This window comes from Mangifera indica, unplaced genomic scaffold (assembly GCF_011075055.1).
Source record: "Mangifera indica cultivar Alphonso unplaced genomic scaffold, CATAS_Mindica_2.1 Un_0011, whole genome shotgun sequence".
In the NCBI taxonomy this organism is placed as follows: Eukaryota; Viridiplantae; Streptophyta; class Magnoliopsida; order Sapindales; family Anacardiaceae; genus Mangifera; species Mangifera indica.
Genome location: NW_025401103.1, coordinates 379,432 through 399,410, shown reverse-complemented (window position 1 = coordinate 399,410; position 19,979 = coordinate 379,432).

The following is a 19,979-nucleotide window of genomic DNA, read 5'->3' as shown; positions in this document are numbered from 1 at the left end:
ATAATGATAACTCACTTTACTAGCTACACCTAATTTTATAGGAAAAATAAAGGCCATTTCAATATGTATTAGGCAGTTTTTATTCTACCAAATTTAGGATTTTCGATTTTTATGATTTTTCTCTTGTTTATGATTGAGCCAGACTTTATTGAGCCCAATTGAAATACTTCCTACTAATTTAATTAGTGTTTGGGTAGTTAATTAGGTAATAGGCGTGGAAAGTTCAAAAGTCTATTGGGTCATGGATAGTTTTAGGTTTAAGTTGGTATTGCACTATAAAACTTAATTTTTTTACGATGAATGAATCTTTTGGCCAACTTTTGGATAGTTCTCTTACTGTTGAATTATCACTCTTTAAACTTATCAAGATTCGCCTTGTGACATTCACCATTAACGATTCTAAGGTTCGTTCGATTCTATATCAATTCAGGTCATGGGTCATCTAATTGACGAAATTGATTCAATCCTAAGGAAAATATCTTCTTGGACGTTAGGTCTCGCATCAAATTGACAAGGTTCACGTCAATTGAAATCATCAGTAAATGTGATGAAATAAGTTTCGTCATATATGTTATACACTGTCATGGGCCTACAGACATCATTGTGTATAATCCCTAACAGTTTAGTCACCCTTTCACTATGTCCAATGAAGGGTGTTTTGGCTATCTTACCAAATAGACATAATTCACATTTATCATATGACTAGAAGTCAAATGATTGTGAGATTTTTTATTTAATAAGTGTTGATATATGTTTCAATCCTATGTGGCCTAGCCTGCAATGCCACAAATATGTGATTTTCATATCATTCAATTTTAATCGTTTATCATTTTGCACATTAAGAATTTTATTATCTAGTTTTAGAATGTATAAACCATTATGTAATTCAGATGTTCTATAGAGAATATTATTTAAGCTGATGATTATAATACCACCAATAATAGAAGCAAATAACTTTTAGCTGCCTTTTTTGTTCTTGTTCTCTAGAAAAGCCTTATAATATCTTTTCTAATGACTTGCCTTGCCAAAATAGAAGCAAATAACTTTTCCTTTCCCTATGCCACATGTAGGTTGAGTCACAATATCAGGTTGCTTATTCGTTTTGGGCTCGGGCTTAGCCTTGCCTTGAGCCTTAACTTTGACTTTTGATACCTGGGCTTCAACCATAAGTAGATTAGTCAAAGTTACCTTTTGGACTTCTTGTTTAGCTTGCCTGAACATATACAACAACTTCTGAAGGGTTTTCTCCTTTTTGTTTAGGTTAAAATTCATAACAAAATTAGCCTACGATTTAGAGCAGGATTTTAACACCAAGTTAATGGCCATTATCCATTATGAAGCCCAAGCTTGCCAATCTCTTAATATAGCTAATCATCTTAACCATATAAAGGCTAACTTGTCCTCCTTTTAAGAGTTTGCAATCAAACAATGCATTTAACACCTTATATCATTCAGCCTTTACACGAGTGGTGTATAACTCTTGAAAGGGTGCAAGTATAGTGATATAACTTATTCTGACTATAATATGCAACGAAGATTGTTTATTTTAAATCAAACAGGAATGTACTTATTTTTACTAAATTTATCTAGCTTGTGGTGTGGACAAAACCCCTTACAATGCTTATTAATTCTCTGCCTCCTTTAACAAAGCAACAACTACCTATTTATAATAGCAATTGAAACTAACGATGCTAATTATTCTCAATAAATTAAACCAAGTCTACCATATCCTAGAGTTCCTAAAATGAAGCAATCTTAACAACAGCACCAATATCTCTTATAACGGCTAATAGTCAAGTCAATCCCTTATCTTCAGAGCTTCAACTGCGGCTTTAATCTTAGTACTTAGGATTTGGTCTCCTCCTCCTTGTAGGTTTAACATTTGTCGCCCTTGGGAGATCAATCATGTCTTCATGATTAAAGTTTGGAAACTGCTATTCGAACACATTCACTAGCTCCCACGTTGCTTCCTTGGCAGGAAGGTGCTACCACTCAACAAGAATTTCAGGCTGTATTCATTTGCCCACTTTGACCCACCGATTCATTTTAATTGCTTTGGGACTAACATGTAAACTTCCATCATCCAAGACTGATGGTACTGAACTAATTGGAATTAAATTATCACCAATCCTTTTTTTAAGACAAGATATATGAAAAACCGGATAGATTCTAGAACCTTCAGGAAGCAATAGCTCATAAGCCACAACACCAATTTTTTTGATAATGGGATAAGGGCCAAAAAATTTACTTGCTAATTTTTTATTTGCTCTTCTGAAGACAGAATTTTGTCGAAAGTGCTGAAGTTTTAAATACACTTTATCACCGACCTCAAACTGTTCATCTCGTCGATGTCGGTTTTCTATCTGTTTCATCTTATTTTGTGCCTTTTCCAGGTTTTGTTTGTGCAATTTTAATAACTCATCTCGATTTGTCAGTTCTTGATCAACTTCATTTACCGTAGTATTGTCTAGTAGATGTCGAATCATACTTGGGGGTAGCCAGCCATAGAGAGCTTGAAAAGGAGTGATGTTGATTGCACTATTGAATGTTGTATTGTACCAGAATTCTGCCCATGGTAATTAGCTGCTCCACTGCTTCGGGTTTTGACTTGTCATACAACGTAGGTATTGTTGAAGGCTTCGGTTAACTACTTCAGTTTGTCCATCAATTTTCGGATGGTAGGCTAATGACATCTTTAATTGTATGCCTTGTAATTTAAAGAACTCCTACCAAAATTTGCTTATAAACACGACATCTCGATCAGTCACAATACTTCGTGGGATTCCATGTAATTGAGCCACTCTATCAACGAACACTTCAATTATACTTTTGGCAGTAAACGGATGGCTTATGGCGATAAAATGAGCGTACTTTGTTAACCTATCCACCACAATGAATATCACACTTTTACCATGAGAATTCGGAAGTCCTTCAATAAAATCCATTGAGATGTCTTCCCATACTTGAGATGGTATCGACAGAGGTTGCAATAGTCCCACAGGTGTTTTGGATTCTACCTTATTGCATTGGCAGACATCGTAAGACACCACGAAATTTTTGGCATCTTTTCGCATGCCGAACCAAAAGAAGCTTTGCGTTAATCTTTTCAAAGTGTGTAGAACTTCTGAATGTCCACTAGTTTTGTTCGCAAGAAATTCTTATAGCAAACTTCTTTTCAATTTTGAATTTGGAGGCACAACAACTCTCCCTTTAAAACGTAACAAGTCATCTATCCAATCAAAATTAGGGTCCTTTTTAGCTACACCTTATTGTTTTGACAAGATTTGTTGGACCTACAGATTATTCAAACATTCAATTTTTAATTCATCCCAAATCTTAAATTCAGGTGTAGAAATTCCCCACAATATTGCCGTTTCCTCTTCCCTGGACAAGGAATCTATCGCACTATTCTCTTTGCAAGGTCGGTATTTTATTTCGTACTCATATCCCAGGAGTTTGGTAACCCATTTCTGTTGTTCTGGCATAATCACCCTCTGGTTTAGGAAATATTGCAAGCTTCGTTGATTTGTCAGAATTTGGAATTTTCTTCCTAATAAATATGGTCTCCAATTCTTTACTGCCTTCATTATTGCCAATATTTCCTTTGAATAAATGGGCCAAGCCTTTTTCTGAGGTCCTAAGGCTCGGCTTAAGTAAGCTACAGGATGCCCCTTTTGAGACAACACTGCTCCTATACCAGTATCAGATGCATCAGCTTCTATGACAAAGGTTTCCTAAAAATTAGGAATTGCCAACATAGGTGTGGTTGTCATGGCTTTTTTCAAAGCCTGAAACGTGGATTCTGCCTCTTTGTTCCAATTAAATTAGCCCTTTTTTAATAATTGGGTGAGTGGTGCGACAATGGTCCCGTAGTTTCGAACAAATTTCCTGTAATATCTCGTTAAGCCCAGAAATCCCCGAAGTTCAGTTACATTTCGCGGTTTCGGCCACCTCTTCATGGCTGCGATTTTGCTGTCATCAACTTGCACTCCTTCTCTTGAAATAAAATGCCTCAAGTATTCAATTTTAGTTTGACCAAAAGCACATTTAGACTGCTTTAAAAAAAATTGTTCATTGCTCAAGATTTCTAATACCGTGCGCAAATGACTTAAATGATCCTCCCATGATTGAATATAGATTAGGATGTCATCAAAGAAAACCAATACGAACTTGCGTAATATGGCTTTAAAAATTGAATTCATCGTGGCTTGGAATATTGAAGGGGCGTTGCACAAACCGAATGACATGACCAGATATTCATAATGGCCATTATGGGTCCTGAATGCTGTTTTATGCACATCCTTGGGGTGAATTCGAATCTAATGATATCCAACTCTAAGGTCCAATTTAGTGAAATAATGAGCTTCATATAATTCATCGATCATGTCATCCACTGTTGGAATAAAAAATCGGTCTTTGATGGTCGCCTCGTTTAGTGCTCTATAATCGGTACAAAACCTCCATGTGTCGTCCTTCTTTTTAACCAGTAAAATCAGAGATGAAAAAGGACTTTGGCTAGGTCTAATAATTCCATTTTGCAGCATTTTCGTCACTTGTCGTTCGATTTCATTTTTTTGAAAATATGCGTAACAGTAAGGTCTCATATTTATAGCCAAAACTCTTTCTTTCAATGGAATTATGTGGTCGATGTCCTTGGCTGGCGGTAATGATTTGGGCTCCTAAAAAATCTTGTAATAATTGGATAATATCTGGTTTATATCTTTGAGAGTTATCTGGAGAGGTCTGAATATCATTTCCTGCGTTTCCAAGGATTACTGTAAAAAGAGTCCCACTATTATTCAACTCTTTTTCAAGAGTTTAGATAGAAATTGCAGTTGAAGTTGGATCCCATATCCCATGCAGTGTCTTCATCTCCCCTTATGTATAAAACTACATTACCAATTTATCCCAATCGCATAGAACCAGACCCAGTTCCTTAAGCCATTGTACACCTAACACAATATCCATCCCTTGAAGAGGAATTGTGAATAAAGTTACGGTAATGATGGTTCCTTGTATCTGTAACTTCACTTGGTCCAGCTTTTCTTGGCATGCTAAGTGCCCCCCATTAGTTATCTTCACCTTAAATTCATCTGTAGGAGTGACTGGTAAATGTAGTAGTTGAACCAACCTATCGCTTACGAAATTGTGACTAGAACCGCTATCAACCAACACCGTAATAGGTTAGTTTCCGATGAAGGCTTGTAATTTTAGAGTTTGTGGACCCTTCCATCCTAAGAACGCATGAAGAGTAATTTCGACTAGGTCACCATTTTTTTCTGATTCCCATTCCATCGTAGTTTGTTCGGTTTCTTCGTTTCTTAAGTCACCTCCTTCAATCATGAATAATGGCGGTACAGTGCATCTATGTCCTGGCGTGAACGTTTCATTATAGTTGAAACATTGACCCTTCTCTCTTCGCCTTTGCATCTCGTCCCAAGACAGTCTTTTAAAAGTGGTTTCATTCCTATTTTGGGGAATGACCGTGGTGGATAAAAAGTTGGGATTGGCAGTGGTCTGGATATTTGATCTCTAAGTTGTGTTTTTCCTCAGGTCGAATCTCTCTTGCCTGCGTTTTCTGGTGATTTGCTCATTATTCATTCTAGCGATATCAATTGCATCTCAAAGTGATTGCGACTTGGCCATCTGAACTTCGTCTGTAATTTCCTCTTTCAATCTGCCCAGAAAAGTTCCAATCAACATCGTTTGTGGCCATCCTGTGACCCTGTTTCCTAACCTCTCGAATTCACATTGATAGTCTTGTAAACTTTTAGTTTACTTGACGTGGGATAAAGCTTCATCAGAGCACTCATATCCAGTTGGACCAAATCAAGCTAGAACCTCTCTTTTAAAGATTCTCCAGGTAACGTTCACCCCTTCGTCGCGTTGGACTCACTTAAGCCATTACCACCATTGGTTAGCTTCCCTTCTAGATGAAAGGCAACAAGCTGAACCTTTCGAGTTTTATTGGTTTCCTGAAATTCAAAGTACTGCTCTGCACAGTTAAGCCATTTAGTTGGGTTGCCACCTACAAACTTAGGGAATTCCAGCTTAATGAAGCGGTTTGATGGCTGAAATCCTTCTTCTGGCTCATTTCTTCATGATGAGGAACCAGGTTCAGTTGGTCTTAGTATGGCTTTCTCTCTAGAAATTCGAAGGTTTGAGATTGACTCTAACACTTCTTGTAGCTTTCCTTCCATTCCCGTGAGTCGAACCCGTGTTTCCCCATTCTCTGAAGTGGCGTTTCTAAACAGGTCACGTACTTCTTGCAATTCAGTCTCAAGACGGTCAATTCGATCTCTGTTTGTAGCCATGATAAACCTGCTCTGATACCAAGTTGATAGAACTTGTTCTGGCTATGATATGCAACAAAGATTGTTTGTTCTGAATCAAACAGGAATGTACTTATTTTTACTAAATTTATTCAGCTTATGGTGTGGACAAAACCCCTTACAATGCTTATTAATTCTCTGCCTCCTTTAACAAAGCAGTAGCTACCTATTTATAATAACAATTGAAACTAACGATGCTAATTATTCTCAACAAATTGAACCAAGTCTACCATATCCTAGAGTTCCTAAAATGAAGCAATCTTAACAGAAGCACCAATATCTCTTGTAACGGCTAATAGTCAAGTCAATCCCTTATCTTCAGAGCTTCAATTGCAGCTTTAATCTTGGTACTTGGGATTTGGTCTCCTTCTCCTTGTAGGTCTAACATATAAATTGTGCATCCATTTCCTTATGTTGTTTTTTAAACTTAGGTGACATGAAAGTCAGCATGAGTCACTGAACCTGCACAAAGTCAAGATACTTATTAAAAGTATCTTTTTCCACTTGGGTGGCATTAGGACTAGGCTTAGAGGGCAATAATCTCTCAAGGTTACATAATCTGTTCTTCTAACGTAGAATAATCCGAAGATTTATATACTAATAAGTAAAATTGCTTCCAGTGAGCTTTTTTTTTTTTTTTTGAGAATTGATCAATACGTTAGGTTTGACATAGTGATTATATGATTTATAATTTACAAATAAAAAATCAGAAATTTTATTTAATTATTAATATTTATTTTAATTATGGATTTAATAATTAAAATGCTCCCAATATTTTTCTTAAGCTAATAGCTCTCACTATTGAACTCAAAAAGTTCTAGTGAACTTCCTAATGGACTAAGTCCCATCGCATTAATTCTCTCCTTCATTTTGGCAAACAAGTTCGAATTAATCGAATAGTAAAATTTCAAATTAATTACCAAAAGCTCACGATCTCAAGTAGGTGTTACCCCAACAAATCATGCGACCTTAAACATGACTTTTTACATTAGTAGGGTGGATGTTACATATCTCTTTGCATCGACAAATGCATTATATACTCATGCCTTTAACACACTTCACCTTCGTTTTTACGAGCAAGCAAAATACATTAGCTAAGTTGAACCCAACATAATTGTCACTTAACTTTCCACTTACTAGAAGTGTACCCTTTGCTTTGGTGAACAAGGTTCCAACGAGTAGAGGTTTAATTAAGGCATCATATTGGAAGACACCAATTAAATCTTATACTTAATATTTAAGTTAAGGGTTTTATTATTTAGTTTCATCAGATTTTAAGCTGCTTGTTAGATGATATTTGTATAATAAAATCTACACATTCTACAATGTAAAATAAAAACATATTAGCACACAGTCATGACTAATATCAAACCCCTCGAGTCAAACAGTGTTTAACTGATCAACCTAAGTGGATCTTCTTTTTTCAGTCTTTGCGCTTGTCTTTTCATCTCCAGTTTTTAATTATTACATGATTTTGTTTCATAGTTATTGAATTATAAGAAAGTAAAAATAGTCTATTCTAAAAGAAGAAAAAGGATAAAGACAGAACGCATAGACCCTATTTAGGAATTATAACCTAAAAATGAAAAATAAAATAAATTATAAAACATCCACAAGGTTTTTTGGTTATGTGTTGAGCACCATGCATACATACATCTATATATATACATACTAATAAAAATAAAATATTAATTATTATTATCCTAAATGTCAAATTATTTTTGGTCTCTGAAGATTTATAAAGTTGTAATCCAATCCCTAAAGTTCAAGAAAATTTTAATTCAGTCCAAATTTGACAAAATAGGACTAAATCATAACTTTTAACTTTATCGGACATGCAGGTATGACATTTAGCTGTGCATTTGGAATTCACCAAAATTCTAGAATATTACACTGTTAAAGTCACAACTTAGACATGGATGGAAAAACCAAGGTGGTAAGCACCAAGGATAGATTATGGTTGGACAAAAATTGGTACCAAGAAAAAGGCCTGGTTGGACCAATTCTTGTTTACTAATGCAAATCACATAGTGCCAAGGCACCGAGAGACAAGAATGGTTGGACAAAAATGTGTCCAACCATGCCACTTTCATGATGCCAAGATGCCATCAAATAGTCATGAATAGACCAAAAATTGGTCCAATTGTGTTTTATACTTTAAATTTCAGTCTTGGCTTTTTGGGTTTTTCTAACAATGAAAAATTCAGAAAACCTTCCAGCTTTCAGTAAGCCTATCATTAGGGTGAAGGAATACAACATGTAAACCGTATTCATACAGAAGATAACCCTTGGATCATCCAAAAAATATAACTCAAACATGATTTTGTGCAACAATGTGAAACCTATGACATTATAACAAAACTCAAACAAAATTTAGAAATCATTACTCAACAATTTAACACAGTTTACGTTATAAATGATACTCAATAAATCGTGCAACAACATGATTGCAAATAATCTTTATCAATTTTAATAGTTTTGATTAATCCAATTACATGCAATCAACATATAAAATCAATCAAAACTAATAGCAGATATAAATTTTCATAAAAATATGTTAAACGGTGACTTTGATACCAATATAGGGTTTTCAGGGGTCAATAACCAATAGTGCAACAAAATTTAAAAATTTAAAAATCAAATAAGCCAGAAAATCCCTAACCAGGATACCTATTTTAAAAAATATATTTATGAATATGTAAAACACTCATAAGGTGTTTCAGATTTATATCTACTTTGATGGCTCCTTTAAATTTTCACATGGATTGGGACCAAACACTATCCAACCCTCGAGAAGCAATGCCTTCGTATCCATGCGAAGCATGAACACAAGTAGAGGAAATCTAGGTGAATAGGTTGTTCGGGCTTTTAACTGAACTTTCGATGTTCACAGGAAGAAGAGAAAATAGAGGAATGACAACTAGGTTTCACTCTATGTATATTATGTATTTAGTGAAAAACTTATGCCTTTTATTTTATATGTGCAGATGTCTGAGTTTAGCTATAATTCCAAGCATGCATGACACCTTTAACACACATGCACGACTGGCATGAAAAATGCCCAGTTGGCATGTTTCACTTGCATGGTTGGCACATTTAAGTATGCCGATTAGCAAGCTTAATTGCTTACACGGCTGGCACACTTAAGTGTGCCAACTAACAAACTTTATTTCATGGTGCCGCTCGACATCATACATTTGTATGGTTAACACTATTATACCAAGTACATAAGTGGCACTTGGTCAATGCATAATTAAATCCAAGTCCACTTAACCCATTAGGCAAATCCGGTTATTTCGTGATTTCTCTCTTAGCCTTAAACACCAAGATTATCAACAAACAACCCACTTATCTTAGTTTGATTCAACTCTTTTATGCATGTGACTCATATGCTCTCTATCAAATCAGTAGTGTTTGAATTCATGGTGAATTTAAACACAGACCAAGATTGGCCTCTAGCAAAGTGTCATGGCCACTAGGAAGACAGAGTGTCAACGAATATCTTTAAACCTTTTACAACATCATAGTTACGTGTAATTCAATCCTTTCATCAACCAATATCTCTCGAGGCTAAGATATGAAAATATGTCTATCTTAGTAATTCCTCAGTATGAACTGACACACATTAATGACTAACATCGATTAGGTTACAACCTTATCCCATTTTGGCCACAAATTCAAGCAATCATAAATGTTTTTTAGTATTCTCATGTGAAATATTTTCTCTTGTACTCAAGAATGACAAATCTTTTATCAATCAATCATAGCCTTCATGTATCTCATGATATAACTGATTACTAACTTTATAGTTACCCCAGTTACGATGGCACGTTAGATAATATCAAACCATACCGATCTTTACATAAGATGATTTGACGACCTTAAGTCAAAGAATCACATGTATCCACGTTGTTTAGAGGATTTATTTCATAGACACTGAAGCAACCATCGATAAAGATATCCTTTGGTCGAGTCAATCTGATAAACAAGTTTACAATGTGCATTCATGTGTTACACTAAGCTGTCTATAATAGCTTCGAGATGTGAAAATTGTTACCACTTTTAGTAGGGTTGCTTAACACTATGATAATCTCATTATCATTACATATGTTTTCGTTCATTGTAATATCGAGATTATAGACATTTCTAGAATGACTATTTAATGTGTATATAAGGTTCTCATAATTAGTCGTTTGATCCTTTTATCATAGTTTTACCATTCTAAGGGCATGTTATTTGTACAATCATATAAATAAACAATATATGAATTGAATAACAATCAATCATTTTATTAATTATTAATATAAAATTACATTAACAATTGCCAAATTCGATTAACTCTAGGGTATCTACCCTAACATGTGTACTCAGGATGTGCCTTAGTAATAATCCTATGATGTTTAGCATGCATGCATCTCGTGCCCTAACCAACTTTGGCTTGCTCTTGCTACCACCTAAAATGTACCTCATACCATTGTATATATTAACTTTTAGGCACGTAACGTACTATTGCATACCCGGATTATCTATACTATTACTCAGGATAACCTTTAATTCTCTAACCTAACTTTTTTTCTATCTCTTTTCTCTTGACTTACATACACAAGCGTGTATATCTTAATACATGGGGCATGTCTATTTACTTTTCTCACACACAACCACTTCCCCGTGGCTTTTCCTCGTGTGCCACTACATAGGGCATGAACACATAGGCGTGTATACTAATTAAGACGAGCATGTATCCTAGACCCTATGACTATGAGGCAAACTTTAGAATTCAAAAGATAAACTTGAAACACACCCTACTTCAGCCTCTATGCATTCCTTTCAATCTCAAGCACACCACACCCATATGACACAATCTAATAGTATCAAAAAGCTAATTCAAACACATCTTATAGGGTATACTAGGTCATCCACACAAGTAGACAAGAACAACAACACTTTAATCACAATATATGTGATAACTTTTTAATTCCAAGAACTTTACAACATCCATTAAGCCACATAAATCCTGAACTTCATATTCCTAACTGCTACTTAACCTTTTAGTCATTGAATTAAAATCATGCTTGCTTAATCTCCTAATAATTCATTCAATCAATGCATTTGTCACAAAGATTAATCATATGATCACATAAATATCAATCTTAATAAAAGAAATAGGTTTTCAATCCTTCATTACAAGTAAATTAGATGGAGTGTGGAGAAATCCTACTTACCTTTTATGGAATTCTACCACATCAACGCTGATCAGAAGGCTCTTTCTCTCCCCATTTTTCTTCCAGCATGATGTCAAAAAACACCATAAAAAACTACGAAATAGGAGTTGGTGAATCAGACTTGAAACCTCTCTCTTTTTCCTCTCTTTCTCTCATGCATTTAAGGATTGGGATAACAATCCCTAAAACACAGTAATATGCCCTATATAAAAACTAATTTTGCATTCAATACACACAAGTGTGTGTTGAGGTACACAAACGTGTCACTTAAACTTGAATTTTATGCAGATTCCTCTTATTTGGCTAATGAGGTAATGATATATAATTGTGTATCATCCAAAACTTATATTTGGACTTTTAAAAACATACTAACTCATGGCAAAAAAAAAAACTATTTTACCTTTGAGACATACCTATGGGTGTTACAATTCCTTCCCTTTATTGGAATTCTTATCTTAAAATTCACTAGGAACAACTCGGGATACTTATCTCTCATGGTCTACTTAATCTCCTAAGTAGCCTCCTTAACCTTGTGATCCCTCCAAAACACCTTGACTAAGGGAATCTGTCAATTCCTCAACTATTTGACCCTTTTATCTAGGATATAAACTGGTCTCTCCACATAGCTCAAGTCTTTTGATAGCTTAATCTCTTTAGTCCTCAATATATTAGAAGGATTACCAATATACTTGTATAATAACGAGACATGGAATACATCATGAATATGTTTCATGCTCACTGGTAACATAAGCTTATATGCCACCTTATTGACCCTCTTTATTATCTCATATAGGTCAATATACCTAGAAGCCAACTTACTTTTCTCAAAGCAACTCTAATGAAAACTTTGTTACCTATACTGAACTTCATATCTTAATGTCTTTGATTCGTATAGCTTTTTTATTGATCTTAAGCTTGTTTCATTCTCTATCTAATAAGTAAAACATCCTCAATCATTTTCTAAGTTGACTTTGGTCTAAGAGACTAAATCAAGGTATCCTTCTCACCTAACTCATCCCAATATAGAAGAGAACAACACCTCCTACCATAAAATGCCTCATAGAGTGTCATTTGAATCGTCACCTAATAACTGTTATTAAAGGTTAGCTCCACTAAGGGTAACATTTTAACCTAACTTGCCCTATAGTCCAAGCAATAGGCTCTCATCATATCCTCTAACACTTGATTGGTTTTTTCAGTCAAACCATCTATCTACAGGCAATAAGTTATATTGAATGTTTGATTAGTGCCTAATGATTTATGTAAACTCCTTCAGAAAGTTGACACAAACCTTGTGTCCCTATCTAATACTATCATCTTAAGCATACCATGTAACTTGATAATATCTCAAACATATAACTTCCCCAACTAATCTGTAGTAGCGGTGTCCTTAATAGGTAGAAAATGTGTTATCTTAGTCAACTTGTCAACTATTACCCAAAGTGCATTATATCCACCTTGAGCCCTCAGGAATCTAATAATAAAGTCCATAGAAACATGTTCTTGTTCCCACTCAGGTACACTAAAAGGTTGAAGTAATCTTAATGGTCTCTAGTATTTAATCTTAATCTATTGATAGATTAGACATTTGGCCATGTACTCACCTACATCTTTCTTTATGCTGGACTACCAGAAACTTCTCATTAAATCTTGATACATCTTTAAACCCTTAGGATGGGCATTATAAAGAAAATTATGAACCTTTGTAAGAATCCTCTACCTTAACTCTGACACTGTAAGACACAAATTCTGCCTCTGAACTTAAAGACACCATCAATCTCCTGAAAGTCTATCTCGAGTCCATCATGAATTCTCTGAACCCTCTACTTGTACCAATTATTCTAAAGTTGAGTTGTCTTGATCTTCTCCACTAATGTGGATTTAATCTCTAATTTGGCTAGAGCCTCAATTACTAACTCAATCTACTTTCAATCCAAATTTGTCTGAATCTCCCTTTGAACCATCAATTGTAACCAAAACACTTTTTTACTAAGGGCATCAGCGACTACATTAGCTTTGCCATAATGATACTTGATATCACAATCATAATCCTTTACTAGCTTGAGTTATCTCTTTTGTCTCATATTAAGCTCTTTCTAAGTGAAAAAGTATCTAAGACTCTTGTGATCAATGTAGATATTGCATCTTACCCTATATAAATAGTGCCTCCAAATGTTGAAGGCAAACACTACCGCTACTAGCTCTAAATCATTAGTAGGGTATGTGGTCTTAAACTCTTACAACTGTCTCAAGACATATGCTATAACTTTGCCTCGCTGTATCAACATTGCTTCCAACCACTGTAAGAAACATTAATGTATAGATTATACTTGACCCCCTCCTCAGGTAGGGTTAACACTAGAGTAGAAGTTAATTATTTTTTTAACTCTTGGAAACTCTCATCACAAAATCTGACTATTGAAACTAAGTTTCCTTCTTAGTAAGAGTTGTGAGAGGTCTTGCTAGCTTGACAAACCCTTCAATGAACCTTCGGTAGTACCCCACCAAACTAAGAGAACTATGAACCTTTTTAACTCTCTTTGGCATTTGCCAATCTACAACTGCTTTAATTTTGCTTTGGTCCACTAATATAACCTCTGTTGAAACCACATGCCCTAAGAAGGTTACTTTATCAAGCCAAAATTCATACTTGAAAAACTTTGCATAGAGTTGCTTTTCCTTCAAACTTTGCAAAGTAAGTCCTAAATGTTGCTCATGCTCCTTATGACTCTTAGATTACACCAATATGTCATCAATGAAGACCGTTATAAACTTATCTAGATAGTCATGGAATATCCTATTCATTAAGTTCATAAACACTACAGAAGCATTAGTTAGTTCGAATGATATCACTACAAACTCAAAATGTTCATACCTTGTTCAAAAAAACTATCTTAGGTATATCCAACTTAGCTACCACTAATGATAACTGGACCTAAGATCAATCTTAGAAAATACCACTAATCCGCTCAATTAGCCAAATGGATCATCTATTTTCGGCAATGGGTACTTGTTCTTTACTATGGCCTTGTTCAGCTCTTAATAGTTTATACATATTCTTATGGACACATCTTTCTTCTTAACAAACAAGATAGGAACTCCCAAAGGAGAGTGACTTGACTTGATGAATCCATTTTCAAGTAACTCTTAGGGCTACTTCTTTAATTCTTACAGCTCAACTAGGGTCATTTTGTAAGGTACCTTGGAGATAAATGTTGTGCCCGACATCAGTTTTATATTAAATTCAACCTTTCACTCAAGAGCTAATCTTAACAACTCTTTTAGGAAAATATTTAAAAACTCCTAAACCATCGGTGTCTCTTCATTGCTCAAGCTTAACTCTACATTGCTTACTACTTAAGCCAAGAAACCAATGCACCCCTTAGCATTTATATTGCCTTCAAAGCACTAATCATTGAATTTCTGATATACCCCCTACCAAACTCAAATTGATCCCTATTCTCAAGGTTGAACCAAACTTTCTTATGTTGACAATTAATCTTAGCTTTATTCCTCCCCAAGAAATTCATTCGTAGTATCATATTAAAATTTGGCATCTCAACACTATCAAGTCCACAAGAAACTGCCTACCCTGAATCTCAATAGTCTATCGCATTAACATATCATCACTTACTATTGATCCACCATTTGGCAGCTTTATCTTACCTTTTTAAGCCACTTTCACTGGTTATACTCCTAATCTCTCTATTAAACTTTTAGCTACAAAACAATCTGTAGCACCACAATTAATCAAAATATAAAAAAGAGTACCAAGGAAAGAAATCTAACAAATGCTATTGGGTTGGCCTCAGCCAGCCTTTGGGTGATGGTATACACGATGGCAATGGCTCTCCTTACTGACTGATCAACTATGGTTGGAACCCTAGAATAAGATCTAATAATGTGCCTTGGCTAACGACACCTATAGAAGACTATTTACCTTGTCAAACACTATCCTCTGTGATGTCTGCCATATCTTTGACAAGTTGGAATCTCAGGGCCTCTCTGCTTCTTGTTGCTCTTTCAACCTTTCTTGCCTCTCTTGGGTTAGAATGGTCTTTTGCCTTTTCTTTCTAATGAGGAACCCTTCTGAATTGGGGCACTACTATTGCCCGATTGTTACATTAGTATTGGTGTTAGAACTTATACTAGTAGCGGAACTGTCTGGGTTAAGGTCTGACTTTACATTCTTTTCACAAAAACCTTTACCCTTAAAGCCCTATTTATGGCCTTACTATAAGTTTGGGGCAATTGTGTACTTATCATGACATCTCAAGCTATAGTTGGCATTCACCCTATCTTTAAGCTGACTATCTTAAAGATATACATCACTACGTGATTAAACTTAGTGGAGTACTCCTTCACTATATATGTACCTATGTCAAAGTAAGGAACTCTTAGGCTCTAATGCAAATCACATCTGCCCCCTATACTTGGCCTTAGATCTCTTCCTTAATTTTGTATAAGACATCATAAAGGTCTTGGTCATCTATTTGACCAGTTCCACCATGTTTAGGCACTTGACTTGAAAAATTATATGGCGTATTTAACTCTATTTTGATCGATCATATCAAACATGGTTATAATGCTCTCCACCGACTCTAATAACTCAACTGTAATTGGATCCTTAACACTATCAAACTTCTAGCACTGGTGCATTTTGGGTAGATTAAAGATAGGGTGTAACTAAGTCTTGGTTGATGTTGTTGTCGGTACTATTATTGGTGCTAAGGTTATCTCTACTAAGCCTTGTGCCTATGCTGGTGGTATATGTGTTGACTTATTGGCCTAAACTAGGGCACCTCCCTACTCCCTGAACATCTCCCTAAATATGTCTTTGACATCTTAAGCACTCAGACCTACTTGGAGAATGAGGGGTACTGCCCCTTCACTATGGCTCCTCTACAATTTCTTAGTTTAGGTATTACTGGTGTTAGCTTCTTGTTCTCTTCATCTTTCATAAAAAACCCACAACTATAAGTCTCCATAAAAACATAGCAGTTATAAATAAAACTAAACTTATAGGCTGCGAGTGCGATCAGTGTGGCATGAGGGACTTACATTCCTGCTTAATTTGATTACATAATCTTCCAAAAGTACTATCCTCTGGAGGAAGACGTCACTAAATTGTCTATTTTAAACATGCATTCAAATCAAATTAGTGATAAATCTATTAAACAGATGAATAAAATCTTATTTATTAAAAATTATTAAACTGATTGAAATACCCTTGTCAAAACTAAATCGAAAGCGTTCAAAAGTTGTCAAAATATGAAAACATAAACTAAAAACATAGTATATGTAGTTTAATACATCTATGAAAATTTGAATAAAATAAAAGCTGAAAAGATAGAAACACCCTTGCTATTTTACACTCGTAGATTGCCACTCAACCTATAGTAAACACAAGTACCCATATTTGCACACATGAAAGTAGGAAAGTGAGGGATAAAACACTCAGTAAGTAAGAGACTCAACTGATAACTTTTACTAAAATCTCTAAAATGCCTTTAAACTTGACCCATACTAGTTTTGTCATCTAGAGTCAACATCAACCTTCGCTATGGATAATGATAGGTCTTGTATATTGACTCTATGTTTATACTGTACTTTAAGGGTTGTTTAGGTTGTATATTTTAACTCTCGGATTAAACTATGCCCTGTTTAGTCACTTAAGGAACCACTCCCTCGGATTCCTATCTAGTGTGCCCCATTGTAACGATCATATGATGTCTAACATGCATGCATCTCGAGCCCTAACTAACTTTAGCTCACTCTCACTTCCATCTAAAATGTATCTCTGTCATTCTATATCTTAACTCTTAAACACGTAAAGATTATTGCATACTTGGATTATCTATACTATTACTTGGGATGACTTTTAATTCTCTAGCTTAACTCATTTGCTATTTTCTTTCTCTTAACTTATACACACAGATGTGTATATCTTAATACACGGGGCTTGTCTATTTACTTTTCTCACATACAACCATTTCCCCGTGACTTCTCCTCGTGTGCCATTATTTATGAATACACTAGCGTGTATTATTCAAATATTTAACATATTTTTCCTTTTTATTCACTTCTCAACCATACTACTTCTCAGGGATATTATGATAATTTTACCTTACACACAGTCATGCTTCTATTACACGTGGGAAGTCCATATGCCCTAGTTGCTTGCTAATCTGTCAACAATGTCTAACGCTCATCGAATTATTGGAAAACTTATCCTACAAACTACAACTTGTGCACACAAGTATGTGTCCTATACCACACAACTGTGTGGCAAACTCCAAAATTCGAAAAATAGACCTAAAACGCACCCTACTTCGTCTTTATGTGTTCCTTTCAATCTCAAGCACACCACACCCATACGACACAATTCAATATTACCAAAAAGCTAATTCAAATGCATCCCATAGGGTACTAGGTTATCCACACAAGTAGATACTAACAACAACACTTTAATCACCATATATGCGATAACTCTGTAATTCCAGGAACATTACAACATCCATCAAGCCACATAAATGCTAAACATCATATTTCTAACTACTACTTTAATCATTGAATTAAAATCATGTTTGCCTAACTCCTAACAATTCATTTAATCAATGTATCCGTCACAAAGATTAATCATATGGTCACATAAATATCAATCAATCTTAATAAGAGAAACAAACTTTTAGTCTTTTATTACAAGTAAAGCAGATGGAGTGCAAAGAAATTCTATTTACCTTTTGTGGAATTCTGTCAGAGAAATCCTAGTTAACATGTGTCTTCACCTCGAACTTTGGTTCATTGAAAGAAATATTAACTATGTTGTCCCCATTAAAGTCACCCCAATATACAATACATCATTATGAAAACCTTCAAAGTCTTTCTCACAAGCTTCTTGTTTTAGATTTAACCTAACATTTTCAACCCCTACTAATCCATCATCATCACTATTATTGTAACTACTGCTTTCTGCTTTGTACTTTGATAAGGGTGGTTATGACAAAAATTGGAACACATTTCTTGAAGTAGTTAGACAAGTCAATAAAATGATATCTTCATCATTTTCGATTTTTGCTAGGGTATTTGAGTTTGATCTATTTTGGTTTTATACATAGCTAAATGTTGTTTAGGGTCCAATCGATATGACACTTTTCACTCAACAATTGGATTAATCTATCAAGTGTCATTTTCTTTGGAATTTTAATCACTTTGCTATCGCCTTTAACGTGTTTCATTATGTTTTGATAACTTTCGATCTATTCTCCTCTATATCAAACTAAAGCATAACCTATCATTTTGGTCGATCCTATAATGACTAATATTGATAACAAAATTTATCAGAAAATTTCATATTAAACTATATCAATATAATCCCATTTAATTCATCAACAAGAATTCAATTTACTAGTTTTTTTTGGGTAATATAGGTTGTAATGTTTTACAATTTCAGACTTTAAGGGAGTTTGAATTATATTATTTATATGATTTTAAAGATTTAGAGTTTTATGATAAAATATCTATCTATTACATCTATACTGGTTACACATATTCCAAAATTTTATTTGAAATTATAACTAATAATGTACTTTGATTTATTCTATATGAATTTTGTAAAATATCACTTTATCTCCTATCATTAAATATCTATCAATTTACCGCTACTTCATATATTACACCAAGGTATGACAAATATCAATTTAGCCCCCCAATTTTTAATTAAAATTCATGTATACTATTCATTGGCAAATATCATTTAATCCTCTACATTTTTTTAAGCTTGTTTTAGTCACAATTCTATACAAATATTTAAAACACCCCATTAATTAATAGTTGAATAAAGTTTTTTGTTAAAATTCGTATAGATAACTCGATATCACGAATTGATTTCCTCTGAATCGAACTTAGAAACACAAATTTATATCCTTTTGATTGAACCATAGTGTCAAATATTGAGTAAAATTGAAAATCTTCACAGCATGAAAGATGCATGAATGGTTAGAGTTTATATAATAGACATAAAGGGTATTTTAGTATTCTCAAAAAATGTTTGGATATTTTTTAAATAGTTTAAATTTTGGATATTTGTCTTTAAGTTTTTTTAAAGTGGACATTTTTGCTTTGAAAAATACAAAATTGGGTATTTAATTTATTTGAAAAGAAAAGACTATAACTCTTTACAATTGGAGTTTCAAAAACTCTATAGGGGCGCTTGACTAATGAGTTTTAAATATTATTCTAGTAACATATTTTTTATTATTTATATTATTTTATTTGATTTATAAGTAATAAAAAATTTTAATAATATTTTATTATTAATAGTAATATGACAGATAATATAAAAGATAATTTCATTATCATCTCTATCTTAGATAATAAAAGATTATCAAAATAATTTTTATTTTATTATAAATAAATCTTTATT